This window comes from Rattus norvegicus, chromosome 17 (genome assembly GCF_021556685.1).
Source record: "Rattus norvegicus strain SHRSP/BbbUtx chromosome 17, alternate assembly SHRSP_T2T, whole genome shotgun sequence".
NCBI lineage: Eukaryota > Metazoa > Chordata > Mammalia > Rodentia > Muridae > Rattus > Rattus norvegicus.
Genome location: NC_141550.1, coordinates 73,769,104 through 73,777,822, shown reverse-complemented (window position 1 = coordinate 73,777,822; position 8,719 = coordinate 73,769,104). Strand labels below are relative to the sequence as shown.

The window sequence follows — 8,719 nt, the reverse complement described above, 5'->3', positions numbered from 1 at the left end:
AGGAGTTTGGGTTGAGTGGCATCCTGTGCTGTGACTTTTTAAAGGTCTGTATGGATTTATGTCAGATACCCAAGGAGGCCAGGAGAGGATGTTGGATCCCCTGGAACAGGAGCTGTAGGCAATTATGAGCCTTCATGCCATTGCTGGGTCTTGAACCTGCCTCCTCTGAAAGAGCAGCCAGTGCTCCTAATAAGCTGAGCCATCTCTCCAGCCCTTGGATGTTATGTTTTTGTTGTTTGTTTCTTCTGTATTAGAGGAGACAATGTTCTACACAAAGATTTAGGTAAGAGTAGAGTTGTGAAACATCCAACTCAATTCCCATTTTAAACTTTGTTCAATTTTACTTTTTTGTCCTTTTGTTTATTAGTGTTTTGAGAGAGAGAGTTTCTTTTTTTTTTTTAAGATTTATTATATATAAGTACACTGTAACTGTCTTCAGACACACCAGAAGAGGGCATTAGATCTCATTACAGATGGTTGTAAGCCACCATGTGGTTGCTGCGATTTGAACTCAGGACCTCTGGAAGAGCAGTCAATGCTCTTAACCACTGAGCCATCTCCCCAGCTTGAGAGAGTGGGTTTCATATAGCCTAGACTGACCTCGAACTCACCACATAAATGAGGATGACCTTGAATATCTGTATTTTGTAGATAGGCTGAGAGATACCATCTGTCTGTCTGTCTGTGCGGCTTATGTGCCTGTGTGCATTGAGTGACCCATCTGTCACTCTCTACCTTATTCCCTTGAGATATGGTCTCTCACTGAACCTAGAGTTAGGCTGGTTGGCATCAAGATGTAGTGACCATCCCCCCCCCCCCTCCAGCATAAAGTTATAAGTGCACACACGTATGAGGCCTTGGGAGACTTTTTACTTGGGTGCTGGGGATTCAAACTCAGGTCCTCAAGATTTCACAGCAAGTGTTTTACTCACTAAGCACCAAAATTGAAATCTTTAGCTTTTCTTTTTTCTTCCCTATCCTTCCTAGACTTCTGAACCCAGGACTATACCCATGCTAGGCCATTGAAATATATCCTTGGTCCTGCATCTTCTAACATTAGATAAAGCAAATTACAAGACTACTCTCTCACCCGGTATTTTCAAGTTGGTCGAAAAACGGATTCAGGGTCTTTCTTTTTTTTTTAAAAGATTTATTTTATTTATTATATATAAGTACACTGTAGCTGTCAGACACACCAGAAGAGGGCATCAGATCCCATTACAGATGGTTATGAGTCACCATGTGGTTGCTGGGATTTGAACTCAGGACCTCTGGAAGAGCAGTCGGTGCTCTTAACCACTGAGCCATCTCTCCAGCTTGGATTCAGGGTCTTAATGGTGACCTCCTCTTCCCCTTTATACCCTGCAGAGATGGAATATTTCAGCACACATAAGCTTGCTCTGGGCCCTCAAACGACACAGCAAATGTGGTAACACTGCTCAATTAGAAATGCTGATGTTTCCGTCTTTGGATGCAGGATCTGGGTTGCCCTGAAGGTTGTTATTAGCAGGAAGAGACTTGCTATGCAGAATAAGGGGCTGTGTGGGTGACTGGTGGGAAGCCTGAAAGGACATGAGGAGGAAGGCTTACTTTAGTTTTAAAAGTGGGCTTTGTCCAAATGCTCACCGCAAAGTGTTGCTTCTTGCCTGCAGTCATTGTTATAAAAATAGTATGGTCGGTAAACTGCAGCAGAAGTGGAAATCATATACACCACCCAAACTGAGAATCACAAGCATCTGTCCATGAGATGCTTTTTAGCGAAAGGAGTTGAGACATGTTCTCATGACTAGCCCAGGCTGGTCTAATTCAAGCCTCCCATATCTGCCTCAGGTGTTGGGATGACAAGCATAAGACACCACCTGAGACTCTCTTTCTTCAGCTAAATCCATTATGGTGGACAAATCCTGTAGTCTAGATAACGTGGAGACTAAGTCAGCAATATCACAAGTTCAAGGCCAACTTGGGCTATGCCTTAAGGTTTCCACTGCTGGGAACAGACACCACGACCAAGGCAAGTCTGATAAAAGCAAACATTTAACTGGGGCTGGCTTACAGTTTCAGAGGTTTTGTCATTTATCATCACAGCAGCATGCGGGCAGACATGGTGCTAGAGGAGCTGAGAGTTCTACACCTTGACCCAAAGGCAGTCAGAACCCAGACTCTTCTGCCCTAGGTGGAGCTTAAGCAGAGGACCACAAAGCCCACCCCCGCCATGACACATTTCCTCCCATAAAGCCACACCTCCTAATAGTGTCACTCTCTGTGGGCCAATCATTGAAACACACTTATTCAATCCACTGCAGGCTATATGCTGAACCTTAAACAGAGGTTAATCAAAAGGTATACTGCTGGGCAGAGGCAGATTTCAATGCCTGAACTGTCATCAGGTTACTTCTGAAACGATTTTGTTTCTTGGTTCCCAGACTCTGACCCTTGGGGTTGCGGGTTACAGCGACGTGTGTCTTTGCTAGTTCAGTTTTCTCCCTGGCAGAAGGGGGCAGAGTATCAGAGCCTGATTGCGTTAGCTTCTTAGTTTTCTGAGAGAAAGCAGCAATACAGAGCTTATAGATTCCAGTCTTACTAGCCTAGTTGCTTTCAGGTAAGATGAGGTTTTAGCAATCCAGGGACCCATGAGGATTTACCACAACCCTATCCGTGGGTGGGTCCTATCTTAGCTTTTCTTGACATGGCAAGCATTCTCTGCTTGGAGAGGAGACTTAAGTATGTGAGGAAAATTTACTGTATCCTTAAAAGATACTAAGAGTCATAGCACAGTAACTTTTAGAGGGGCATGAATATGACAGTCTTTCTGTTCTTATAAGCCGCAGGGAAACAGGGTCACTTCCCTTAGTAGCATCATACCACACAGAATAGGGGGGCTGGGGGCCCACTCTGATTGGTAACTCACCCCAACCAATCGGCAGCTTTATGCTCATTCACCAAGATGGGGGACTGTACCAGAAGCTAAACAGTCACAAGTGTGGTGAAACCGGAGACACAATTCTCATGTCACAGTCCTCATGTCAGAGAGGGTCTGAATACCTTAGGACCTACTGGTCATCAGGAATGGGACCTTAAAAAACCCAAACCCCCCATTACAGTCAGGCATCACCAGTCTGGGCCCTCCTTGTTCGAGCGGTTTGTTTCCCTTGCCAGTAAACTCCTCTGTAATTCTGCCTTCTGCCCTGCCTTCCAGTTATTTAACTGATAGAGGAAAGAACTGGACTACAGCCAATTCAAGGCATCCACATTTTTTCTCTAGTCTCTCCCTGGCGCCAATAAATACTAGTTTCAGGGTAGGTCACCAGTAAGGCTCAGGACTCCATAGCACACACACAGCGCATGCACACTAGGTAGACCTGGCTGACCCGGAACTCGGAGATCCTCCTCCTGCCCACGTGTCTAACTGTGCACGACATGCATGCTTGCTGCCTAGGGAGGTTACACAGGGTGCTAGGTTGCCTAGAGCTGGAATTAGAGATGGTTGGGGACCACTGTGGGTGCAGCTGGGAACTGAACCTGGGGCTTCTGTAAGAACAAGTAATCTTAGCCACAGAACCATCTCTCCAGCTCAGAAATCTAACTTATAACAGGGTTTTAAAAAGTGAAAGGTTTTGGATGCTAGGAAGGCGGGTCAGGTGTTCAAAGGGACACCAGGCAGAGTGTTGGGAGTAAGATTGTTGGTGATAAGGAAGAGTTACTAATGAGCCCGGCACGGTGGCACATGCCTTTAATCTGAGCACTTAGGAAGCAGAGGCATTCAGATCTCCAACTTCCAGGACAACCAGAGCTAGAGTGAAAACCAGTCTCAAAACAGAACAAAACCAAACCAAACCAAAAAACCCCCAGCTGTTATTGTCACAGACAGACAGACAGACAAGTACAGAGGCACCTTCTAAGGAAAGAAGTCAGGGCCCCAAGGCCTGTAGGAGCCTGCAGCCAGGTTGATTCCCTGCAGGGGGCAGGACAGGGAGTGGGGAGGATGTGCGGCTGACCACCAGCACTCACATTGAGGTAAACTCATTTCCCAAGCGAGAGATCTTGGTCCTGGGAGGTCTGTCAGGTAGGGACTCAGGAGGGGATGCCTGTGGGTGTGGTGAAGGGGGAAAAAGCTGCTGTGGGTATGGTCTGAGCAGCAGCTAGATTCCAAAACTACAAAAATTAATGAGGTGGACTCGAGTGGGGCATCGCGTAGGTCCAAGAGACGGGAGGGCTATGACCTTAAGTGTAGGTATCATTTTGTTCCCAAGTAAACATAACTTACTGTGCTTGATGTCCTAGAGGGTGGTACCTCCGGAAAGGCATCATCTGTCCCCAAAGGAGCAGAAGTTATTGCCTTTCACAACTGCTTGGAAAACACATTGTCTCTATTGTGGCTATTGCATCTCCTGCTTTTCTCTGCCTAGGACTCCACTGGGACCTTCTGCTGGGCGTTTTGAGTGCTGAATTTGATGGTGTGTGTGTGTCTGTCTGTCTGTCTACTTATCGTGTATGTTTTTATGTTGGCCTAGTGTATACTCAACACAAAGTGTATACATTCAAAAAGACCGACTCTCATAGATCACTTTCCCAACTGAATAAATTAACTCGGTAATGCTGGGGGATTACCTTTTCTATTTGAGTCAATAATGTCTCTCTCTGGATTTGTTCTTTGGGTCACTGGGAGTTGAAGCATGAACGGCAATGAAAGGCCAGGTACAGACTGTCATCTGAGACATCTGCTGAGAAAGAGGCAGACCTCATAAGGACAGATTTAGAAACAGAGGCAGATATCAGAAGCAATCCAGCAGAAATTTAGAAGTGCTTACCAGGGGGGAAGTTTAGGGTGGGAGCTTTCTTCATTATACCAAAACCCTTGCCTGACTAGTGTCTCACTAGGCACAGGATGGAAGAACGTTAGGGACAATATCCTAGGTTGAGGGAAGGATAAACAAAAATAGCCAGTGGTTTTCCTTGCCAGAAGTGAAGGTGAGATTTTAACTTTTTTAAACCCTACATTTAATGATGGTCCTTAAATGCTTTAAGCTCCCTTCTAGCCCACCACCCACCAGAGGTAATGGGAAAGAAGGGATACAGACCTGTTTAGAAAGGTTCTTTAGAGCAGCTCCCATCCGTGTTGTCAGGAAATCGGCAGCTCAGCACAGGTCAGCAGCTGCAGCTCAATCTACGAGAAGACACTTCACCAGCAGTCCAGTTCGATGGAGTCGGGATAGCAAACAGGAATCAGCAGTGGTGGCCCTACTTGGCATACAGCTAGGCCTCAGCAGAATTAACATGAGTCAGCAGGAGGGATTTGAACTTGCAGGGATTCCAGAAGTTCTCCACTGTGCCTTTCTCAGCAAAGATCTGCGAAGACGTGAGACCACAAAGCGTTTCACAGCTAGTTCAACCAGCAAGCCGAGCGCAGTCGCCATCACTGTCCCCCGAGTTCTTTTTATACTCCCTCCAAACATTATGTGTACGCCATGTCTTGCCTCAGTCTGTGAGTCCGTTTGCTGACGTGACTGCCAGTTAGCAAGAAGCAGTGAGGAACTGTAGCACACTACCAGAAGTCCCCTGGTACATTTCTGTCTATGGAGTCCCGACAAATAGAGCTCAACTATGCAGTTTAAGGTGGACCAATACATGTCCGTCGTTAGTGAAGAGTCCCTCACCATGTGTTTGCTTTAGTAGAACCTTTCACCTGTGTCTGCTTCAATGAAACGTTCCTTCACGTATTTACCTTAGCAAAAACACAACCCAACACAATTGACTTACCAAAGAACCCGTACGTTCCTTCATGAGGGTGTCCTAGAGCATCGATAAAAGCCAAAGGTACCAAAAACCACTCCTGTAAACCTGGGTTTGGCTATGGAGAACGAGAGATTTTTATCTATGGGAGGGAGATCAAGGCCTGGCCAGAGAACAGAAATGAGGGGGGTATACACTCCACTGGGCTAACAGGAAAGATGGAAAGAAAAACCAATGTATCTTGACTGCCACTGGGACTGAGGTTAAAGGGGAATTCTGGGAAGATTCCTAGGTTTCTCAGAATAGATGCTTTTCTCAAATTAGAGCTTATCAGAAAACTTAGAGAAAACTTAGCCAAGTGTGAGGCATACAGCGGTAATGAGGGGTTGAGGTCTACCATGTAATGAGTCCTCCTTTTGTAAGGAGGGCTGGAAAAAATAGGTCTGAAGGTCAGGAGAGTAGGTTTAAGCTTGTTGTCTTCACTGATCTTCACTTTGCTGAGAGAGGCGCAGCCAAGAACTTCTCCTGGAGTCCCTGCTGGTCCAAATCCCTCCCGCTGCCTCATGCTGATTCTGCTGAGGCCTGGCTTTCTCTGCTAGGTAGTGCCACCACTGCTGACTCCTGTTTGCTGTCCTGACTCTGCTGGACTGGACTGCTGGTGTATCTGAAAAATATTTTCAAGTGGATTGAGCTACGGCTGCTGACCTGTGAACTGCACTGCCGATTTCCAGACAGCACAGATGAGGGTTGCTCCAAAGAACCTTTCTAAACAGGTCCACTTCCCTTTCCCACTGCCTCTGGTGTGTGGTGGGATAAAAGGGAATGTTAAAGCGTTTAAGGAGCATCATTAAAGGTACACCTTGAAAAAAAAGATACAAGGGGTAAGAAATGCAGAGATGGAGGTGGGGAGTGGAGGATTCTGAGAAGTCGAGGAAGACGCTAAAGTTCAAGACTTTTCCCGTAAATGGGTTCTGCTAAAGATGAGTGACACTTGGGTATGTTTCTGTACCTGTGTGATGACAGATAAACAGTCTTTTTGTTTTTAAAGGTCTATTTGTTTACCATGCATACCGCGTTCTGCCTGCATGCATGCCTGCGGGTCAGGAGAGGGCACCAGATCTCATTACAGATGGTTGTGAGCCACCGGGTGGTTGCTGGGAATTGAACTCAGGACCTCTGGAGGAGCAGTCAGTGCTCTTAACCTCTGAGCCATCTCTCCAGTGACAGATAACGGTCTTAACCACACTGCCTGACAGTCAAAGTCCCAACAAACTATAGCCTTTTCTTTACTATCTGCCAAGAACTAGAAGAAACCAAGATGTCCTTCAACAGGTGAGTTCAGGGCAAGCTGCTCAAAGGAAAACTGCTCATGAGAAATTAGCTCTGAGCATGGAAAGAACTTAGTCCAGCACTGGAGGCAGAGGCAGGAGGATCAGGAGTTGAAGGCTGTCTGAGACTCTCACGAAAAGCAAAACCAAAGCCACAAAAAGGCTGTCAAGCCACAAAAAGATATGGATGGTTCTTTAAAACAAGCAGAATCTCACCACAGAATCCAGGCTGTGCTCGAATGCTATGATGGGATGGATCACCGATGTGCAAAGCCCCATAATGCTAAGTGAAAAAAGCCAGTCTGGAAAAGAGGCATATACATGATTCCAATTACATGATACTCTAGAAAACATAAAACTCTTAATGCAAAACAGCCAGTCATTACCAGGATGGGAGTGGGGCTGTGTTTGAAAAGGTAGGGGAAGCAGAGACTTTTTTAGGGTAGTGAACTGATCCTGTAGGCCATGATGAATACACCACAAGATGAACAAGAACAGGGTCACACCTGGTAACAAGCTGCCGCCTTGACTTTATATTCCAACCTCGTCATGAGGAAAAAAACCTTCAAAAACTGTTTAAACAGAAAGCGCGTCATTTACTGAATTTCCCTAATAATTTTAAGTTGACATAACTATCATTCCCCAATGCCACTGTTCTGAACTCCTGACCAAAGTAAGTTTGCCTAAATGGTTTGGTTTTTGAGACAGTTTCTCTGTGTAGCCCTGACTGTCCTGGAACTCGCTCTGTAGACCAGGCTAGCCTCGAACTCACAGAGACCCTCCTGCTCTGCTTCCTGTGTGTGGAATTAAAGGGGTGCCTCACCAGCACCTGGCTTGGCTAAATGTTTTTACCAAGTAACTGGGGTCACCAGATTTTCAGTCTAGGGAAGGTGAGTCCTTGCCAATTTCATTGCACCTTTCAGGATTTGTCATTTGAAAGTTTAGCTGTCAGTCACTTCTTAAGTCAAAGTCAGGAAAGACAAACTCCTTGGTGCTTTTCTCAGCATAAGTCCTAACCTAATGGGAAGATGCTCTCTTAGGAAGGGGAAGTGAAAGAAACCCCTTGGACACAGGAATGGTTTTGGAAAGATTACAAAGGGAAAGCAAGGTCAAATGTCAGGGCCAGTGAAATGCTCACCAAGTGAGGCACTTAAATGGAGCCTGAGTTTGATTCTTGGTACCCACATGGTAGGAAGGAGAGGCAACTTGTATAAATCCTCCTCTTGCCTCAAAGCTCCTGCTGTAGCATGTGAACCCCTCCACTGTAAACTGAAAAACGACAGATGTGCGTCACACTGAACCAACCTTATCTGTTGTACAAATTTTCAATCATTCCAGTCACTCATCACAATGCCTCCTGCTGACCATAGCAGAACCTAACTGCAATCCTGGCTCTTGGGAGCCGAGGGAGCTCAAGGCCATTTTCAGATATAGATGAGTTCAAGACTAGCCAGGTTTCATGTACCTATGAACCTGTCTTAAAAACACCAAAGTTAACCATCTAAACAAACATTCTTACAGGAATGCATTTGGTAATAGTTAGGGGTGATTTATACAATTATAGAGAAACAAGGGGAAAGATCATGAAGTTACGTTGTACTAATGAAAAGGAACCTCTTTTGTCATTGGCATCCTCTAGTTGCTGCTGCTGAGAATGCCAG

At 45.8% G+C, this 8,719-nt stretch overlaps 1 long non-coding RNA gene across 1 annotated transcript; it reads right to left on the bottom strand.

Moving 5' to 3' along the window:
- Positions 1-1,129: 1,129 nt before the first annotated feature.
- Positions 1,130-5,673, bottom strand: LOC148000269 (uncharacterized). The gene is made up of 3 exons (XR_015641828.1): positions 5,079-5,673; positions 4,609-4,718; positions 1,130-1,362 (listed from the first exon to the last, which is right to left on the bottom strand). It is a non-coding gene; the product is annotated as an uncharacterized LOC148000269 (long non-coding RNA).
- Positions 5,674-8,719: the final 3,046 nt, after the last annotated feature.